This window comes from Cupressus sempervirens, chromosome 8 (assembly GCF_028749045.1).
Source record: "Cupressus sempervirens isolate cs-2001-9-10 chromosome 8, ASM2874904v1, whole genome shotgun sequence".
Classification (NCBI taxonomy): Eukaryota; Viridiplantae; Streptophyta; class Pinopsida; order Cupressales; family Cupressaceae; genus Cupressus; species Cupressus sempervirens.
In genome coordinates, this window is record NC_143125.1 from 820,907,289 (window position 1) to 820,924,231 (window position 16,943).

General features: G+C 34.0%; 1 protein-coding gene across 4 annotated transcripts in view; it reads left to right on the plus strand.

Annotated features, from left to right (window-relative positions):
• The first annotated feature begins 14,253 nt into the window (after window positions 1–14,253).
• The window catches only part of LOC149544916 (NADPH-dependent aldo-keto reductase, chloroplastic-like), a 33,378-nt gene continuing 30,688 nt past the window's right edge, over window positions 14,254–16,943 (plus strand). The window contains exon 1 of one of the 4 annotated variants that reach the window (XM_089795458.1): window positions 14,254–14,455. The gene's annotated coding sequence lies outside the window, so the exon portion shown is untranslated. Of the gene's footprint in view, window positions 14,681–14,710; window positions 15,485–16,943 lie in introns of those variants that run through there. The other 3 variants (XM_089795460.1, XM_089795459.1, XM_089795461.1) reach the window with 3 other exon arrangements.

Sequence of the window (16,943 nt, forward strand, 5' to 3'; positions counted from 1 at the left end):
TGTTTGCCACTTCATCCTATCATGCTCCTAGTAAAGATCAACAAAGGCACACATCCTTGAATTCCTTCCAAAGTTCACCATCCATAAGCTCTCCACCCCATTTATCTTCATGCACCCATACCATGGCCAATGGAAGCAAATTGAATGCTACAGAAAAAGCGAATAAAGCCAAATATCCACAAAAGCCCAAGGATCAACATGTCCCTTCTAAATGACATGTTCAACAAAAGAAAAATATGATCCAAAGCAAAATCAAAAGGCCACAAGGGCTAAAAATACAAAATGCAAAAATTTTGTGGATCCCAAAGCTACTTAATGTAGCAATGAATCTCAAAGAAAGATTCCAAATGACATCCAATGCTGCTAATCCAAAGGCTTCCCACATTCATAATCCATCCAAGCTTCCATTGTCCAAATCCATTTTGGGTCCTTATATACCCAAATCCACCATCCCAAATCCATCATCTCCTTCATCCAATTTGGGTCCTTATATCCCAAAATTCAAACTCTCTCCTACATATCCTCCAAAATTTCCTCCTTTTCATCACCCTTCAAGGTGTGTGCCAATGATGATCTTTCTGCCTTCTTCATCCACCCATTTGCAAGTCTTTCAAGCTAGCATCCATCAACCATGTCTTCCTCCCACCCACTCCATCCCCTTAATCCAAAAAATTTCATAGGTCATTGTCCTCCATTACCCAATCCACTTTATTCTTCTTTTTACTGTCCTACCAACATCTATGAGCAACTAGTACAAATTCCTTGAAAATAATAAAGAAAGAGAAATACATATCAAGGGATACCATCCATATATCTAGATGCTTGAGTCCTCCCTTCATTCTCCTATCATGTATCCATTGCCTTCCAATTACACTTGTCTAGCCATTCACTTTTCCTCTTCCACTTGCACTCTTTACTGGGGGCAAGCTCCATCTATACCACATTGCCTTACATATCTTCCATGCTTCCATCCACCGTTCATTATCCTTTTCCATATTTGATCTTGACTTTCACTTTCCTTTCATCCATCCATATGCACTTTCCATGTCCCTCTCTCACATTATCCATACATTATCCTATATACATCCATAATTCTTCCATATAGTTGATCTTGACATGTTCTCCATATCTTGCATTCCATAGTCCTTCTCATGTTCATCCATTTTCTTTCCATACTACTACGTACTTCCATCCCCCTTTTATATGTCCTTGGTCTTGGTTATCCCTTCCATTTCATCCACTTTATATCCCACATTTTATCCATATCATTACCCCTTTTTCATTCCCTCCCTCCCATATCCCTTGTTCATTCCACTTTCATACCCATGATTGTGATCCATACTAGAGGCACAATAGAAAAAAAGGTTTATACATGCTTTGGAAGAGCACATGCCTTCTCTTCCTCCATACGCTAGCCTTCGTACCACCTTTTCCACCATATTTTCTTCCATTTTCCTATCCTTGGTATGGGGCATTTGGACTCCTTCAAAACATGGTCCTTGGCTCTGCATTTTCCCTCATATCCTTTCACCAGTCCTTTCATCCACCAACTCACATTGCTTTTCCTCCATTTACCATCCCTTGGTTATCCCTTGTCATTGGTTCTAATCCATTTTACCTTCCATAAATTTTTACCTCTTCCAATCCATTCAATCAATTCATTTATCCTCTAATCTAATATTATTCCTTTCTTCTAATCATTTCCATAATCAATTCCTTCATTTTTCCATCTATTTGCATATACCTTGATCAAATTTCTAGTCTTCCATCCAACACATTTTCCTCTAGAGAACTTTATCATTTTCTCTCTTGCATCCTCCCATTCCAATTCAATTCATCCATTATCTTATCATATCTTATCCCAATTCTTCTAGTTCATCATCTAATCTCATGACACTAAGCTTCAACCCATCAAACTGAGCTTATCAAATAGTGATTGCAAAAAAACTTACACAAATTTACACTAAGACTAAATGATTTAAGAACATTGTTCCTTTCACACTATTGCTAGTGAACAATCACAAACATTTCAATACAATTCAATCAAACAATCAATTTTTGCCTTACAAGATGAATCCTTCCTACACAGGCTTAACAAATTTCACTATCAAAATCAAGTTCATGGAAAACACAGTGGATTGAATGACTACTTGGTCATAAGGTCTTTTTGTTGATTTTATCTTTGTGTGTTAGTAATAGCCTTCCCAAGTGTGCCTCGATCTTCAATATCTTGGTATTATTTGAATGGTTTAACCTGATTACACGTGTCATTTTGTGATATGATCTATTTTCATGGTTCTTTAGCACATCTATGTTAATTTCGAGTTATGATTATGCATTGCTCACTAGGGGCAATGGGTTAGCACACTTTCCACCAATATCCCTAACAAGACTTTGGGTGTGCCCAGACCTCTCTAGTGTGTATATGTCATTTGTTCCATCATGACTCTGAAACCTACATCTATTGTGTTGAGAGTCTAGTCCATGCAAAGGAATATTGTCATCTATGCTACTATAGCATTTGATGCATAACTCCTCTTGCAATATCAAAATGAGGTGTGCTCTCCCATATGAACACAACTAAATCTCATGTGTTCATGTAGTTAAGTTTCATTTAGATTAATCATTATCCAATTCACCCCGCTTCATGTCAAGCTTACCAACAAGTCATGCAAGGCCTTCTTGTAAGCCTTTTTCCTTTCCTTTTCCTTCCCGTGTCTATTTTCGAGAAAATGGGGCAAAATATATTCCTTTTTCACCCCATTTCCTCGAGGGGGCACAATCCTCCCCTGTTGTCACTTTGACACAACTCCTAGACTCCTACCTTCTCTGGGACAACCTATATTTTTTTTTCTTTGATATGATGTCGTCCTGACATCACATCAAAGAGGAGCAAAATGTAGACACTTAAAATCATCCCAAAAGACTATATTAATTAATTATATTGCTCACATTATTTTACTTATTTAATTAAATTATTAATTAATTAAATAAGTTCATTCTTCTAAGTATTTAAATTTAATTTAAATACTCCTAGCCCTAATGTGTTAAATTAATTTAACACATAATCCTCCATCATCCCCTTTTTAAAATAAATTTTGTTTATTTTATTCTCACATCCTATTAATTCCTTTAAACCCATGATTAAATTAAATCATATTTAATTTAGTCTTAAACCTATCCTAAAACCTAGTCTACAACCATCACTTTCATCCTTCTAAGCCTACCTACGCTTAATCCCACTTATTTATCCTAAGCACCTTTTAGCCCCTAAGTGTTTTCTCACACATGTGTGAGAAGCTCTTGATCCAATAAACCTTCCACTTCATTTATGCCTCTTACATCTCTTACACATTTGTCCCCCACTCCTTCCCCCAAGGTTGCCCACACATGTGTGAGAACACCTTGAGCCTCTCAACCATTAAAGACTCTTTTTGACTTTTGCATGGCTTGTCCTATAGCCCATGTGTCTCCCTTGTGGCACCTATGTGGATGCCACATGGATGCCACCTCACCAAGCCCTCTCTCAAGCCTATAAAAAGAGGCCTTGTCTCAAGCATTTGCATCTCCCATTATTGCATTATTATCATGCCATTTTGAGTTTTGAGTTTTCATGCTAGAGCTTTCATTTTAGATTGAGTTTTCATAGAGATTTCTAGGTGCATACTAACCATTTAGTAGCTAGTTTAGCTTTCATTTTTGCATTTTTAGTCTAGCTATTCATGCATTTGCATCTCCATTCATTTACATTTCTAGTGTAGCTTGCATATCTAGTTAGTTTCTTTGTTGCATTTCATATTTTCACCATTGAATGCTTTCAAGTATGGCTTTCTCCATAGCCATTTCTTGAAGTGTTCTTCATCTCATCTAGCTTAGGATCATATTGCATCCTCACTCACATTTGCACATTCACTCAAGAGATTCATCATTTTGTTGTGTTTGGGAGAGCACACCAAACATACCTCTCATCTTAACACACCAACAAGGCCTCTTATGGGTGCCCTTGTTGAGTTGTAGAGGTGGCTAGAGGATTTGGTTTGTTGGCATAGAGTTGCAAAACTCAAGCAAGCATTAGTTAGTTAATGGTCTTTCATTTTGTTGAATCTTTGATGCATATTTGAGGTTTTTTAAACTAATACTTGTTTGTTGATTCGTGCTCCCAATAGGTCACATTTTCTAGCGCGCGCGTGCGCGCGCGCACACACACACACACACACACACACAATCTATATATATATATATATATATATATATATATAATAAACTCTAGAAAAGTATCATCAAATAGTAAGATTATAAAACTGATACAGATGAAAAAGGGGAAATAAATAAATGTCCCAAAAGGGGACATTACATGCATGATGATAAATGTTTTATGGGTTCACTAAGTTGTGAAAATTTGTAGTTGTACATCTGGACCTTGGATAATTGATTCACATCCCCCTCTCAGTTCTTCTAAAGAATTCCAACACTCAATTCCTTTTTCATACCTCAGTATGTACTAACTTACTCGACATACATTATACTCGGCTTATACTGAAAATACTCGACGACCAATGTAAATGACTCGAGTCTAGTCATTATGATAAACATCAAAATATCTTCTTAAACTAAATAAATAAAATATTCCCTAAGATTTTTCCCCAATGCTCTCCCTATGGGAGTAATTCCTCATTTATATTTTCCACTAGGTCACATCCTAAAAGATATTTCTTTTCATAGCCACCCCTTCATTATATATTAATATGGTAAGATTATTTTAAATAAGTCTATTACTATAAACTTATTACCAATAAATACTATTATATTTAGTTGGTTCATATCATTAGAATAATATTATTAGTTATATTTTATTCATTTTGCTGATTATTATAGCATGTAATGCTATATTATATTTATTATCATATGTAATAAGGGACTTATATATAATAGTTTATATTGATTGTCAATAATTGATTATAATTATAAATATTTTATGTTATAGTTTTATATTTAGTTTTTTAGTGATATTACTTATTAATATTTTCTTATAATATTTATTAAAAATGGGGTAATGACAACCAAAGACTTGCTTGGTTGCTATAGAGCTCAACATATACATGTTTATTTATAAGTCTTCATATGACTCGACCTATATAGAGTAGCTCAATCGCAATGATGACTGACTAACTCTACCTACTATATGACTAAGTGTTTGACACTAATAAACAACAATAGTTAGAATTACCGATACTTGTAAGATATAAAGAAGAATTATAAGCAGTGACCTTAAGAGCCTTCAAAAAAAAGAAACACAAGTTGGATTATTCTCAATATAACTCTATTTAGATTGCACAACCCAAGTGAGGTCAAGGGGTATTGATACTAAACCCAAACCATATCAAGGAAATACACAAATTATTTTTCTTTCATGCAATTTGAATTAACCTTAGACTTACGAAGTGATTCGATTGAATTGATTGATTAAGTTCTAGATTTACTAACTTGCTTAGGGTTAATTGATTTAAATGCAAGAAACACGTGTACAACCCTACTAAAGAAATAAATAAAATTTGAGACACAAGCAAGAGAGAGACAAAGTGTCTAACCTCAAAGATGGGAATTGGAATCATCTTAAAAAATAGAAAGCTGGAAGCTTAAGTGTAGAAACTAAGGCTAGATCTAGAATTAGGACATTTTAAGCCCATAAACCTCAAAATAAAAATCTTCGAGTACATGTCAACTAGGTCAACCTATATTGGTAAATGTTTCACCAATTTGACATGTTCCCAAAATGTAGAAGACTAGTTGACCTTAGATCTTTAGAAAGCTCCTAATAATAGGTTTATGATTCTAAAATTATAATTCCAATAAATTGCTCTTACACATAAGTTATTTATTTATTTGTGGGTGGGGGGGGGGGGGTAGAGGGTAGAGGGTTTTCCTTCTCCAAGCCCTAGATTAAGGAATCAATGTGCAAATTGAAATGTAAATGATAAAGGAAATTCTATCAAGTAGTAGAATTGCAACGAACAATGAGGAATATAACTAGCAATGTAAATGCAAATACATTTAGCATGTAATCAAATATTTTAATGTGATAGCCTTGATTCAATGCAAAACCAAAAGAAACCTATGTAGTTCAAAACCTCATAAATGAGAATGTTTGTAACTTGACTCAATGAAGAATTAAAGAGCTTGAATGGAGGAATGGAAGATCTCCTTAGCATCCAAAATATGCTACCACCTTGATGGAAGAATCTTGATGTAAGAAGGAAATATCTTTATGTATGCATTTAAAGATATACTTGATTGATATATCATCATATGTGTCTATTTTTATGAAAATAAAGTGCCCAATCCCCTTTATATACCAGTTTTCAGGATAAAAAAAAAGCAAACAATTGGGTCACAATATAAAAAAAACCAAATAGTAGAGGAAAATCTAACCTTGTGACCAAAAAAGGTCGAGGTATAGGTTGACCTGGTCAATCTACAATAAGATTATCCCAAGGAGACATAATCTTGGGGTTTTGGGAATGGTGTAAAAAGAAGAATGAAATAAAGAATGTGACAAAGATATGGCCAAATAGGTGATAAAATAATACTTATGAGGGCCACACATAAAAATGAGTGATGACCTAGAGATTTGAGCTATTTGGACGAAGAGAAAGGGACAAAAGCCACACTGAGATGGATAAAAAATCTCAAAATAAGTGTTCATGTTTCAAGACAGTACATTGCTTATACATATTTCTTAAGATATTATGAAAAAGAAGGCTACAAAGAGATGTAAGATGGAAATATTAAGACATCAATTGGAAAAAGATAGAGCCCTTCTAATTCTAACGCCAAAGAATATCTCTATGCAAAATATTGTTTTAATGGAAATGAATCTTGATCTCCCTTAATGATTTTAATAATTGGGACCTCAAATCATAACCTAGAGATTTGATATCCATGCCAAGTATTGATTTGATCATAGTGAAGACTCATTTTCTACCAATCAACCTGGATGTATACTTAAAGTAGTTCAATAAGTTATATGTATTAGAAACTCACCTATATCTATGTTATCTATTACTAAAAGGAAAATACTATTGAAACTAAAGTGCACGGAGTGGAAACACATTAAATACCCAAAAAAAGTTACCATCTAAAGTGAACTCAAGTGAAACACTTTTATGTAATCCAAGAAAAATAAATAGGAAGATGCTATGTCTACTTTGGCTGCAAGAATAGACATAGGAAGTAGTTTTCAATGGTTGAAAGAACAATCAAGTATTAGGACAACAACTTAATACTAAATGAAATATAACTATTAAACACTAAGATTGGAACCCTCTCCAAGTAGCCCCCCTAGAGTGAGTCTTCCTAGAGTCTAGTTAAATATTTCAAACTACAATGTCATCTCATTTATGTCACATCGTAATGCAGCTAATATTATTCTCAATAAACTAAAAACTAGGAATTTATTTTTATAGAAAGAAGACACCTAATTGATTCTAACTAAGAACAATTCCACTCCCAAGACATTAGGAGGGCATAAATATCACAATAAAAAAGCAAGGGAGTTATGCTTCAAATAGGAAATAGTCAAATGTTTTCCACTAAAGAGAAAATCTAGCATAACTACTCCTCCTAGATCTACTCTACTATAAGCATGAATAGTAAAGTCTCTGTCAATGAATATTTTAGCACAACTTTGTCTTCAACTAGTTAGTTAATATGAAATCCCACATTGTAAGGCTTTCACCATTAGTACTCCTTCATTTATTCCTATTTCATAACATTGGTATGTACAAAACAAAGTCACATCAATTTTACATCAAAATAACAATGATCTTACTACATGTAGGAGAATTGTGAATAAATCACATAGAAAGTGTTGAAAGCTACAATTGGAACAATTGTTATATTGTCATTGATGTCAAAACGTTACCGATGAAACATTTTCCATATGATAAAAGTACTATATCTAGATGATTGATGAAGAGGATTTGAAAGATGAAATAACATTAGGACCTAGTGGAAAGGTTGAGTTATGTGGAATATGGGTACCTGATCAGTTAGACATTGACAAGGTAATGATTTTTTTTATTAAAGGAACAAGCCAAGTTAGACAGATTGCATAAGCTTTATCAAGCTACAAACAAAATTATTAAAGAACTTAAAGGTTATGTCAAGTGACGATTGTATCGACCGAGCATCAATAAGAGACTGAGTGGACTAATGGATAGATGCTTAAAGCTTTAAGTGTTTTATTGTTTTATTTGGGACATTTGGACCTAAGCATAACTAATTCACCTCCACCCCCCCAACCTCTAAGTTATTCTAAATCATTTCAACAATTGTTATTAGAGCATTTGGTGCTTGTGAGAGAAATTTAAAGGTACTTGAAGCTAAAGATTGAGATGTCCAAAAGGGAGGTACCAAGTTTGAACAAAGAGGATTTCCTTTCATAGAAAAGATTGATGAGACTGCATATATCTGGAATTAGAGATTATGCAATAAACTACCTGGATCATGCATATATAGAGGCACTAGGACCCATGCCATCTCAGGAGATGAAAGGACAAGAAGAACACAATCAAGCAATGTTGGAGATTGTATCATCCCTAAGTTATTCAAAGTTTGATGATATCAAGAGTTGTGCCACTACAAAGAAAATGTAGGACATACTGCAAGCTATCTATGGTGGAGATAAAAATGTACTAAGACCAAATCCAAAAGTTTGAGAGGTAAGTTTGAAATAATGATAATGGAAGAAGGTGAGACCAAGTCAAAGCAATAATATTCAATGATATAAGAGGATCCAATCAATCATTGATGATCATACTATTATCATCAAGGTTCTAAGAACTCTACTCCCTATTTATGCTAGTAGAATTTCAATATTTCAAGAATTTAGATGTACTCCTGGCAATAATTTGACTTTGGAAGGATAAGTAGGTAGGCTTACTGCTTTTGAATTGTCAAATTTTGATAATTTCACTCCTCCTATATTGAGTCTGCATTCAAATCACAATTGATCCTTCATAAATCTAAGAAAGGAAAATAAAAGTATGTTAAAAGCAACAATGATACATCTAATGAAGAACTTTATGACCTTGAGGCACTTATGGAAAGAAGACTTCCAAGAGGAAAAGGAAAATTCAAAGATAAAATTCCTATTATCTATCTTTCATGTAACAAGTTTGGTCATATTACAGCAAGATGTCTTGACAGAAATGACAAAGATGAAAGAAGGGAAATAAAGTAGAAAGACAAAGGAGATGAGACAAACAATGGAAAGTACAAAAGATACAAGGACAAAGGTAAGAAATCATGTTACATTGTTGAAGAGGAAACTAATATTGATTCTAATGAACATGATGAAGAAGTTGTAGTTTATGTTGCTAGGAAAGATGATTCTGACATGGAGATGAGAAAACTACACCGATTTCATATTTTAAGCAAGGGAAATAGATGGATAATTGATAGTGGATTTCACATTACAACCGGTGATAAAATTAAGCTCGATGCTTTAGAACTTTACAAAGGAAGCTATATTAAGTTTGGAAATGATGCACCATGTCTTGTTAAAGGAAAAGGGTCAATAATGTTGACTAATAAGATTACATGTGACAATGTTTATTGGGTTGAGGGACTTAACTATAACTTGTTGAGTGTTGCTCAGTTGAACAGTTTAGGTTACAAAGTTGAATTCTATCACAAGAAGGCCAAGATATTAGATTCCACAGGTGAACTAATTGGAAGCGATGAACAAACAAGAGGTAAATTTTTCTGAGTAGACTTATGTAGTGAAACATACTTGTTTGCACAAATTGATGATATATGGTTATGGCACAGGAGATTGTGTCATGTAAGTTTTGATAATTGGGCAAGCATTAGTAAGTTGAGGAAAGTAAGAGGGTTACCAAGTTTGAAGAAGCCTGAAAATGTGAAGTGCGAGCAATGTCAAATTGGGAAAATGACAAAGTCTAGTTTCAAGAGCAACTTGTATGCTTCTAATGATATTTTGGAACTGGTTCATACTAACCTAAGTATGTACAAAATAAAGGTAATACCCATTTCACATTAGAATAACAAATATCTAACTACATACAAGAGCAATATGAATAAACCACATAGCAAGGCCACACATCACATTTCACCATTTAATCAAAAAGGGAGTATAATGGCAAGTTAAAGAAAGACAATAGAAAACATCATTAATAAGGTCTTTAAACATTATTAAAATATCTAAACCCTTGATAGAACCAATAAAAACTTAAAATGCATATAAATAATAGGCCATTATCTGGGCACATCATTCTTCCTAACCAAACCCTCAGTTGTCCTCTAGTAGGTGCGAGATTCCTCATCTAAGCCTACATTCTATAATCACTAGGGGTGACCTTGCATGAAACTTTTGTGGTTAAAATTTAATAGAATCCTTTAATTTTCTCCATCATGTCCCACCTAGCTTTCTTTATTACTTCATTGAAATCATTTCCATTCTACCTATAATATGGCTTTGGCTATAAAAGCACTGGGGGCTGGAAGATAAGAGGAAGATAGTTATTCTATTTTGTTAAGTTCATGTGCATATACCATGTTTCTCTTCAAATGACTTGCTAATAGTTGTAAAGTGAACACAAATCTAACTACTTCAGTTCTTCTCTCAAACTATTCCACCTTTGTGTCAAATATCCTATCACTGGTTGTTTTGATGTGGGACCCATCAACTCAAATCCCTGGAATTCCTATTCTCTTAAAGAGATCATATTTGTTATTTACAATATATTCAGTATAAGATATTTTTCTAAGTGAAGTAAATAGTATTAGGATCTTAACTTTATCCTTTAAAAGAAAAGGAACCAGTGTTCATCATCTTTATATGCTCTAAATTACAGACCTTTATTATTCTCATTTTAGATCCAAGACACATAGGTTCTAAGATGAAAATCACTAGAATTAACAATAAGGGATTCCAATCATTGTCACAAGGAACAACATAATTATGCAAGTAAAATTCACAAAGAAATTTTTTATTTGGGATAAGAGAAGATAGGTAAACCTATTAAAACTCTTGTGAGGTTTCCATAGAAGGGTTAAAATTTGAAACAATTCATGACAGTTTAAAAGAAAGATTAAGTTCTTTTAAAATCTTGGTGGTATTCTACATGATAAATATATATTCCCAAGGTTACCACATTATCCACCTTACTTTTTTAATCCAAAAATTTCCTCTTTTTCTTCTTGATCTCTTAATCTTTCTTATTGATTATCTCTTGGAACATAAGTTTCTCTTTATTTCATTCTCCTTCCTTATCCATCATGTTTGTGTACAAGCCCTTGGATGCAGGGATACATGAAAAAGAGGTATCTTTATGCCTAACTACCTAGATCCTTTTATGTATTAATTCTTCTTCTACTCTCCTAAATGACATTTGCTCTATCATCCTCTCTACCACAAAAACTATTCTAGCAAGACCTCCCAAACCTATATCTTCTTAAGGTTGCTCCTCCTCTATTAAGAACTCTAATTATTCTTGAGAAAAATCTCCCAACCCAACTTCCTATGATACGTCTTTGTCCCTCTCTCCTTCAACTCATGAAGTTCCATCACTCGATTGTCTAGTTGTTTAACTAAAGAGAAGAATTGGAGACTCTCTCTAGGAGATCTAGGATCATGATTGAAAATCCACCCTCTCCTCTTCACTACAAGTTGTGTGAAAAAACTCTCATGATTCAATTTCAATATTAATCTAGGGATTAATATGTTTGCCTACTTTTCAAGGATCTCCCATGGTGTCTTCTTAATCATTTTTTTGGGTTTTGGTCTATTAGTTTTCTTAGCAAGTTTCTTATCTTGAGCAATAGTTACAGGTGATTTTGTTTTGCCAAATTTTTTTTTTTATATGCTTTGGGTTTTCTTCTCTGATTTTTGTTTCTTTCCCTTTCCCCTATGACCTCTACTTTCTTTGCTTCTTTCTTTTGTTTTTGCACATCAACCCTATTCCTAATTGAGGGCTTAGTTGAGATACCAACATTAGGGTTTGTAAAGGGATACTAGCATCACTAAATGTTCAAATCTAGATGGACTTGGTTCAACTGTAGGAGAGTCTATAGTAGGGGATTCCCTAAATGTTGAGGCACTTAGGTTTAATTCAACAATTACCTCTGCAGTGCTAACCCTCTAGCTTAGAGCCTGACCTTTAAGTCCAATATCAACTTCTCTTAACTTTCTGATTTGACCAAATTTACCCCAAGACATCTAGGGTACATCGCATAAAGGTATTTTCACAAGTAAAATTAAATAATGGTGCAAGACAAAATTTGACCTACCTTTTTAAGTTTTGGCCACCATAATTAAGAGTAAATTACATAACACCTTTTACATATTCACCCTCTAACCATGTCTCATGCAAGTCAATACTTTAAAATGTAGTGAATGGAGATAACACTGTCTATCCTCACATGTAAGATGCTTGATTACATAAACTGCTACTTTCCTCAATGTGTTTGGTAAAGAGAGCCTTCTAGTCCCTTTCTTATCTATAATGAGTGGAGGATCACAAATCATAATGAATTTAACCCTAGTATATATATGACATCCTTAGATTTGTTTACCATCCATGGGAAACCTTGCAACCTCATCCATTCGCTTCTCTATAGAAAACTCTTTTAACCTTTTCACCATTATTTCTTAATTCAAGAAAGTTTGAGTAAACTCCACAACAATGTCATTGTCAAACCCATTTAGCCTCAAGAAATAATCCAACTATACACATCGCCTAAACCTTACTTCTTAAAGTAGACCTTGAAGAAGTATAGTCTGAATCATATGCTCATTTTGGATAGGTAGTCCTCCCATTTTTTTGCCTTCAACCTAAACCCATCAAATAAAATATCCCAATTTTTTCTTAAAATAGAAAATTCTAAGGAAAAACTCAAATGCACTTCCCTTGACTTCTTACAAGAATTCTTCCCTACTACCAAGATAATAGCCTTTCAAATCCCTATCTTTCTCTATCATTATGTCAATTAATATCATTAAATGATGTACCATAGAAAGATGTCATAACTAGGCAAGAGCCTACAATATAATGGTAAATTTTGAGCCTCTTATCTGGGAGGTCTTGGGTTCAAATCTACTTAGAATTAAGACATAATAACAATCAATCTAAATTAAAAATTCTCTAAGCTTCGACCCATTACCTATTAAAAAAGAGGGATGTCATAACTTGAAATGACAATGATGCTTGTACAACTAACTCAAGACAAGTAAGTTCAAAATAAATAAATAAAGATTACATCACACATGTCATCTATCACTTTAATCCTAATTTTATATAATCATTAAGTTATAATTCTACTCTTATTGTTATTAATTATTAGAACTAAAAATATTTTAGTTAGAGTTAAAAATTATTGTTGAAATTAAATAATAATTACGATAAAAAATTTAAAAAATTTAAATTACAATATTGAAAAATACAAATAGGGGAGATGACCCAGTTCTCTAGGCTAACTTTGGGCACCTAGAATTCCTAATATGGAAGTCGAAATTTGACAATTTTTTCGGTGAACCTCCATAGATGAGTGAAAAGCTTAAATCTAACTTTTCAACTTTTTTGTATTTACAAACTCTCTGTAGAACTCATAGAGTGTGAAGTGGTCTAAAAATGTCATTTTAAAAACATTAGTCCAAAACTCATTATGTTCATCCCTCAATAGCCACTACCCTAAAAAATAGTTCTTTTTGTACAAATGGACGAATATGAAACCAAGAAAGGTAAAAAATGATCAACTATTAGTACATGCGTAATTGAGTATTAAAAAAAGTGCTATTAATTTTTAAAGCTTTTTATAAACAATAATTAAGAAAGATCATGAGAACTTGGGTGGCTGGTTGGTTATTAACCATTTTATGGACTTAATTTTTTTATTTTGATGGAGGGTTCAAACCTACGAGGCAGCCTAGTGAGGCACGAAGCTTGTGAGCTACCAACCAACGAAGACTACCATGAAATGATTTTAGGAACCCATTACGGACCCACACGTGCTTGAAATCTCTTCGACTTAGAGCCAAAGACTGAGGGTCATCCATGTCATCCACATCATCAAAATCACACACTACATAATCTTAGCCTCATCCCTTATGATATTAAAGCCTCACACGCAATATGACTTGATCCTTGGTGGACTCTTTATGAACCTTTCAACTTCACCATAGACCAAGAGCCGTTGATGGTCCTTAATTGACTTATAACGCAAAAGAAGCCTAATGCTTTGTTAAAAATCCCCTCCCGAAAAAGTAGGCACGACAGGCCATTGTAGGACCGCTGCCCTACGTCCCATAACAAATATTCCGAAGCCAAGCCGGCTATTATATACAATAAATTGCCGACATCATTGGGAATCTTCTACTCCACAGAAGAAATTCAAAGCTTTACGCCAGGCCGGCCTTCCCATTTACTATTTCCAGGTACAATTTCCTTCTCATAAAAGATTTCTGTAGAAGTTTCTTAAAGTTCTATATAAGACTTCTGTAGAAGTTTTTGAAAGTAGATCCCTTCTTTCGTTCCATTATAAAAGTATTGGTAAGATTACTTAAACTAACTTGAAAGCTTTTTTCCAATCATTTGAGCGTTCATTAAATCGGCTTTGGAAAGTGCTCTGATTGTAAAGAGCTTTGGACATTCTTTTAGTTGTAAGATTTTGTGATCTCTGGTCTTCCTTTACATTGTTAGAAAAATGCTCTACAAATCCTCTCTGTAAAAGTGGTTTCTTTTATAAGGCTTTTGGCCGGTCTGCCATATCTTCACAATTTTGGTGTGAGGACAATCTTTTACGAATGCGTTCTAAAAAATGTAAAATACGTCGAGCTTTGACAGTTCTGGAAGCTGAGATTTGAGGCGTTTAATATTTCTTGCGACTAAGTTTAGGCATTTCAACATTTGATTTTTTCTTCGTTTGGTAAATACCACACTTTTTATTTTCTTCTCGGTAATCTACCCTTAGGCCATTCTCAGCAAGTTTGATGTGGAATTTTACCAATTTCAACACTTTATCAGGTACTGTGGACATTTGAACTTGAGGCCCGTTGAGCACCACACTGCGTTAATGACTCGTTTGACAATTGTGTTTTATAGGAAATTTTTAATAGAAAAAAGGGACAGTCACACAGATATATGGGAAAGCTTACTACACCCTACCAGGACAATGAAGTATGGCCTTCGTTTTTGAACATGCATGCATGCGTTAACAGTGAATTGAAAAAAAACCACTGCTGGTAGAAGTTGATGCAAGTTCTACCTTCCCTTTATCTATGCGTGTAGATTCCCTTCATTCCGAACATCAAAAGTTGACGAGTTTTCAACTTAAGCTTTCCCTTTGTTTGTTTTAACTAGCAGAAACACTTTATATTTCCCTCCCTATTCATCTCTCGGTCATGCTTCAACCTGGGGAGGTTTGTTACTCAAGTCAAAAAACCTTCAAGGGCCGAGAACTCGAGGTAAACTTTATATCTATTCCCTAATGAATTTTGTTATGAATATTGTCTCTTTCTTGCATTTTTTTTGCCGCATGGGGTTTTCCCCATTATTCAACTGACATTTGCTTCTTTTTTTGCCTTTAAGTCTGTTCTTTGACGTTATGCCTTCTGCCCCCCATGCCGATTTTCAGTTATATTTGGTCTGGTTACTTCTTATCGTTCATTTCCTTGGGTGTTGTTGTCAGTTGCTTTGTCATTTAATTTAATTCTTGGAAACATCTTCTACTATTTGATCCCAATTGATCGTTGTGGTCGTGAATGATCATAGTTTTCATTGTTAACTGATTCATGTCAAGCGCCATTGAAACATTTTTGTTGCTGAAGAGCTTCAAAGACATCTTTTTTCTTTTAATGGCCTTGATTTTTGTTTATCTTTCTTGTTGACCTGACTTTGCCTGTTCGAAGTCATCATTTTTGGTTTTTGTGGGTTTCTTCTTTGGCCTTTTCAGTTTGCTTCTTTGTTCCCCACGTTAGACTTGTGAATCTTCTATTGCTTTTGAGGCCAAAGAACATTCATTAAGACGCTGATTATATTCATATTATAACCTAAAAAGAAATAGACTGCACCTGCAATCAATTTATTTAGCCATTCCATGACACCAGGGCAGGGTGTGATTTTCTCTGTGGGAAGCTTTTCTAGATCTGCCCCCATACATAACTTGGCATAGTTAAGAAGGCTATGAGCAGCAATCACTTTGGGATGTGATACAAATTATTTAATAAGATATCCAACCACAGAGAACTCTTCAATTTACAACTAATCCAGTAAGGTGTACAGCTCGAAATGAACATGGCTGTAGTCAGCATCTCTTTTACAGTTTTGAAGCCAAGGTTTAACATTCTTTTTTGAGTTTTTCTTATTTTTCCTTAAGCATAATAAATAGAACTCACAGTAAATCTTGCACAGTCAATCACCAGTAAGAATTTTCTGATTTTATTACTCAGTAGTTGCAGTTATATTTAATTTTTACAGTTTTTTACACTCAGAAATCAGCTTAGATTTATGTCTAAAATTTGTTCTAATAGAATTACTGAATTACTTGAAGTGTGCAGCAGTTTAACACACTGAAATGGAAAAAGAAAAGGTTTTTGTCTTTTAAGGCCCAGAGGGGTTTTGTCCTTGTGCTGTTAGAACACAATCTCTGCTCCACAGAAGAAAAAAGCAATTTTTTAAAGACTTCTTTAACGCTGCCTTTCTTCCTCCTTGCTGAACTTCTCTTCCAGAGGACACCACCCTTTATCTGTCTTTACACTCTTTACCACCAAATCAATATTTTTTTAACCTTTGTGTCTCCTAACAACAGATGCTGCCTATGAATTGGTTTCAGCTGTTTTTTCCTTGATAAAACATCTTAATGAATGCCAGCTATCTTTGGGAAATAAAAAATCACATTGCTTTTCTGGGAAAAGGCTACCTCCC